The 6,000-nt window shown below is 38.0% G+C and overlaps 1 long non-coding RNA gene across 1 annotated transcript; it reads right to left on the reverse strand.

The window, feature by feature from the left end:
- Positions 1–4,323: 4,323 nt before the first annotated feature.
- Positions 4,324–5,722, reverse strand: LOC134450283 (uncharacterized). The gene is made up of 4 exons (XR_010035061.1): positions 5,655–5,722; positions 4,855–4,923; positions 4,608–4,691; positions 4,324–4,408 (listed from the first exon to the last, which is right to left on the reverse strand). It is a non-coding gene; the product is annotated as an uncharacterized LOC134450283 (long non-coding RNA).
- Between the last annotated feature and the right edge of the window lie 278 nt (positions 5,723–6,000).

Genomic DNA, 6,000 nt, shown 5'->3' on the forward strand with positions numbered 1-6,000 from the left:
CAGTTCATTGTGTTAAAGAATAACTTCTGCCAATTTTAGCATACAGTTGTGCCCAGACTACCCTGGACTTGTCACTATCTGAATTGTTTTTTTATTCTGCCTTTTCCGAGATCCTAGTCATTGTAATGGGGGCAGGTGTTCGTTTACATTTTAAAAAAAACATCTTGATTTATTCCCAATAACATCCAAATGGTTATGCAACATCAGCAGACAACAAATAAACAGTGGTACCTTTTGGGATAGGCTTATGTTAAGAAAGTTTTTGATGTAAACAAGACATTAGAATAGCTCAGATCTTGGAAAGGGCTGAGTCGAAAAATGCAGCATCAGCGGGTACTGACAAGTCAGGTACCGTGAGCAATACAACAGCATATTGAAATTGGCAGAAGTTATCCTTTAAGACTGACACGGCCCCTGGTATCAGGTAGGCCTACTCTTTTTTTACCAACATCCCAATAACCAAATCAGAATGCATTTGTTAAGACGGTGTAATGTTGTGGACTGAGGTGAAGTATTTTTAATGAATAGTAGGCATAAGGCATGGGATGGGTCTTACTATGAGGGAATGTCACAGTCCATCTGATGTTATATCTATATTAGTAAGTACAGTCCAACAAAGTATACGTAGCAATACCTTGTGTACTTACAAAACCACAAGACCAAACAAGTTAAATAGGCAATATGAGTCGTTATCCTGGTGGAATATTTAGATAGTCTAACATGCATTTGCACAATTTTCACAATCCAAGATATAAAGGGCCAACAAAAACATTGTGAAGGCAGGTCAAGTGTAGCTCAAGTTACTTGTGTTGGAAGGAAACTGTTATTAGGCAAGGCAAGGCCAGTTTATTTATATAGCGCATTTCATACACAGGTGCAACTCAATGTGCTTCACAAAGTTAACAAATGTAAACGAAAGGAAACAGGGAAGAAAGAAGGAAATAAGGATTAAATAAATTCTCAGGGTTTCAGGGTTTTTTTGTGCTTCTACTTTTACTTTGGCCACTTCTGGTCACTGTCCATAGAAGCGGCCTGGGTTTTGGTCTCCTTCTCACATCCTTCCTCTCATTTTTTTCATCATTTCATCCCATTCTGAATTTCTTGTGTCTACGATAAACACATGACAACTACATACATACATACTGTACATACATACATAATGGATTGAACAGCTCCTATCTTCTACTTGTATTTCTCAATGCAAATTTAAAAAAAAGAAATGACTCAGAAGCACTTTATTTTAGCAGTTACTTTACATTGGCTTTTTTGTGGTACCAAAGTTTTGTGGCACCACATTTCCACAGACACTACATATTAATGCCATTACAAACAAGTCAGTTCATGCCTTATGATACATTTCAGAATATTACAGAAGAAACTTTTCGAATACAATTTCAAAACATTTTGAATATCATTTTCATGCACAGGAGAAAATAAATAGTAACGGCAAATAGTGAGTATACACTCACTAAGTACTTACATTTGTAATGTAAGTACTTCAATCCATAAATAAAAAACGCACAGACAAACACACACACACGCACACGCACACACGCACACACACACACACACACACACACACACACACACACACACACACACACACACACACACACACACACACACACACACACTGCATACAGACAAAGACAGATTTGCTTAGGTCAAGACAATGTCCAGCAGCTGCACAAAGAGGGCCACTGATAGAAGTACAAATATGACACTGATATAAGCACAGATGATCTTAAAGCATTTTTCCTCAAACTAGTAAGCACGTACACAAAGAAACAAACATAAGGGGGGGAAAGAATTAGTCATTATCAGTTAGTTATACAGTAACTTCAGTGCACATATCTCTCAATTTAATGTCAAAATAATCAATATCATTTCTTTTTGTTTGCTTATGTAATTAATCCTTTAATTTAGGCCTCTTGATAACAAAAGAAAAGATGATCTTACCCATGAGCACAGTCCACAGTGCATGATAATGTCTGAAATAACACAAACACGTAACCCAAATATGAAAACAACAAACTGTTTCTTGCACTGCTTGGAGATCTGTTTGTGTGTCCATATGTGTGTTGGATGCAAATGCATTGTCATTAACCCTCCTGTTATCCTTGGGGTCTATTTGACCCCTTTCAACATCTGTTAAAAATACATGATGTACATAATTCTTTTGTTTCATATTTGATGACTTTTCCTAAATATATTGGGTCAAAGTGAAAAAAAGTGAAATTTCAACAAAAATGTTTTCCCTAATTGCTGTACATGTTTTGGTTACATCTGTGTTCCTTGGGGTCAATTTGACCCCAATTTATTTTAAGTGTATTAAACATAAATGGAACATCCATATTTTCCTAATGCATGTTCCAATCTGTCTAGATTATGTCAAATACATGAACATAAGTTATTTAGAACATAACATTTTGCTTTATTAGGGCTCTGATAGCTAACAATATGTATGATGTGGACGAGAGCCAAAACTAATGCAAGGCAACTTTTGGGCAGTTGTTGCACATTTTCGCCTGGTCATGGATTAGTTCTTTTGGTGTGTGGGCTGTGTGTGGGGGTGCTAGGACTTATCTAAAGGGCTGTTTATGTCCCCAACAGAGCAACAGTAAATATCTGAGGCCTAAACCGGTGCAAAAGTTTTTGCTTCTACTGATTTTGTAGATATTTAAATGGCTGGGGTCAAAATGACCCAAAGGATCACAGATGTAACCAAAATCTGAGGATAACAGGAGGGTTAAACATGTATATTTCCGAAGTAAAGGCACCTCTAGAAGTGATAGGAGGAGCCCGTAGAAAACATAATATGGTACGCAGTATGCCACAGTGTAATAGTTGGATTATGTAAAAAAATAAAAAATATAATGAAGTATAGGTGCAGATGTGCATAAGTGTTAATAAAATAGTATAGTAAAGTATATAAAAAAGTCATACTGTCATACCCTATGTCCATGTTATAGGACACAAAGTATTTGAGTGGCAGAAGGGTAACAGTGTAAATGAAATGTACAACTGATATTGTAAATAATGATAACAACAACAATTCTGATAACAACCCAATAATGGACACATAAATACAAAGTGTAGGTCCTGAATACCTACCACAGATTGTCACCACGCACACAAACACCAAGCTGAAGCTTGCATAGAATGTATCTGCAGTCTTCAACCACCCCTCCGAAATATCCAACCGTATAAGAATGAAGGAAGCTGCAAACACATCCACATTTATTAGTAGAGATAAGATGAAGACACATTTCCTCAATCTGCTTGGCTTTATCACCTTGTAATTTCCCTAGTTTCACCTCAAAGATCAATACAATGGGAAATAGATGCTCTTTTTCCCTCAACCACATACTAATGCACGCCACTCCATCAGTGGAACACTGTAATAGTCAGTGAAAAGTAAACTCAGAATGAGGAGTCCGCACAATTAGAATCCTTTATGTTGTGTTTTATTTTTTTGTTTCGTTTCGTTTCGACCTCAACAGTCTTCTTTAGATTCTCGAGTGTGGCAAATGGTTAATCTGAAGAAGACTCGAGGTCGAAACGTTATCCTGCCATGAAAAAATAAAACACAACAAAAAGGATTCTAAGTGTGCGGACTCCTCACTCTGAAAACTACAGTTGACCTTCGTCCTGCACCTTTCCCTGGGATGTGCATGATCCTGTCCTTCAAGTGAAAAGTGAACTACCATAGTACTACACTAATATGACATAACACAGGGCCTTTAGTAACAGCAAATGCAAAACGCTGTCTTAAGAGGAGAGTCAGCTGAGCATTATGTGTGTTGTTTACCTGTAAGAAGTGCTAGCAAATATGCACCACACAGGAGACAAACGTCCAGCCTGGGGCAGATTCAACAGTTTCAGGGTCACATACTATTCATCAAAAACACAGCTTTTAACAGTTTATCCTCAACTGTTTATACACAAATTCACAACCGTCGTGTTTTCGGCAAAACTCTGCACACAATTTCAAATACAGCTCACACAAAATGCAAAATAGGCTCTCACTCTCTCACTCACGCACTTGTGTCAAACCAGGCATTTCCATTTATATCAATACTTGTGTGTATAGGCAGAGAATTGTGTGTATTGAAAATTTTAAAGTCAAAAGTCTGTGAATGAGTGATACATTTGCTAACTTGGTGGTTAGCACTGTGGTTTAGAAATAGTAGGCTACCATAGCCTGTTCAGCTGGGAAAAAACAGCAAATGCTATCAATTCAAAAGAAACATCAGGCAACACCAATGTCTATATACAGTACATGAGATGCTTCTACATCTACAGTATGGGTTGATACTCACCATTCATGTGTGAAGCATAATCCAATGAATATTAGGAGCAGGCTCAGAGAGGCAGCCAAACCTATAAGTGATATCATAGCAGTGTTCTATATCACACACACACACACACACACACACACACACACACACACACGCACACGCACACACACATTTTATTTGTGGTGATTAGGCAATGACAGCTTTTTGAAAATCATTATTGCAAGCACATCTTCACTTTTCAATCAGCTTCAACATCAAACACCGAATCGAGAAATAGTGATTGTTATCATGAGAAATTATACTTACGTGGTCTACAAATACCAGTACTCCAAAGGCACAAGTGTTACATACAAGTAATCCCAGATTGCATTGCATCCATAGCAAATAGACCTATTGATACCATATAGGATAGAAAAATCAGCAGCACAAAATTACAATCATGTTTTCTTTTGTAGGCTATTAATACATTGTGATGTGTGGTAAGCTTACTGCTTAATGTGCTTACAAGACAATGAAGAGAATTTTTTTTCAAACTACATTAAAATTGAATTACTTTCTGAAAGTTGGCCTGTGTGCTGAGTAGCAATAGAGTTGGTGGCGCGGCCAATAGTGGTAATGAACCCTGTAGGGAGATAAACAATAGTCTAACACTGAAGCAAAATAGGCACATGTCAAAACAATCATTATAGCCTACGTAGCCACAATCATTCACAAACATGTTACGAGCATGGGACTGTAAAATACAGTAATATCATTGTTGAATGTGCATTTCTTTATTAATTTGATATGCTTTCAGACGGCAAGTTCAATCTAGCTGTACTGTAGGCTAGGGTGCATCAAATGCCCCCTATGAAAAGATATTGCCTTGGCCCTATAGTAAAAATGTTCTACACCCAGTAAAAACACACTGTGTAAAATATTTTGAAATTTGGATGAAGTCTACCGGGGCCACCAGCCCCATGAAAATAGAAAATAATGGTGATAGTCAAAATCTTGGATAGAAACAGGGCTGGACTGGCCATCTGGCATGGCAGGCGTTTCCCGGTGAGCCCTGCACCCTCGTGGGCCCCCATTTTTAACTTTTTTTTACATTACTGAAAATAGGGGCACATGAGGGTGCGGGGCCCACCGGTGAGTCAGTTCTCCGGCACTAATAATAATGAGGGGGCCCCCTTAAATCCAAAAGTGCCCGGGCCCTATTTATCCCCCCGACCATATTGCCTCAGCTGTGTGATAAAAATGTTCTATGCACAGTAAAATCACTCTGTGGAAAATGTGTTGAAATTTAGATTAATTCTACTGGGTCCACCAGGCCCATGAAAATACAAAACAATGGTGATAGTGATGGGCAACCTGGATTGAGTTGTTGGATGTGGGTTGGGTTGGGTATGGGTTGGGTTGGTTGTTGTTGTGTTTGGTTGTGGTTGGAACTGAGAAAAAGAGAGCAAAAAGAGAGTAAAGAAAACAATTCCGTATGAAAAGGGTGAACTGAATGGCCACATAAAGGTATTTTCTGCAACTGGACTTTGGTCATTATTTGGTCAACTTTTGGTCATACATGGTCAAGTCAAGTCAAGTCAGCTTTTATTTTCAGTTTCTTCATAGGTCATACAATGAAATTGAAATTGTGTTTTCTCTCATAAACCATGAAATGACATAGACATACACAGGACTGACATTTACCGACTGCCATCAAAGT

This window comes from Engraulis encrasicolus, chromosome 6, assembly GCF_034702125.1.
Source record: "Engraulis encrasicolus isolate BLACKSEA-1 chromosome 6, IST_EnEncr_1.0, whole genome shotgun sequence".
In the NCBI taxonomy this organism is placed as follows: domain Eukaryota; kingdom Metazoa; phylum Chordata; class Actinopteri; order Clupeiformes; family Engraulidae; genus Engraulis; species Engraulis encrasicolus.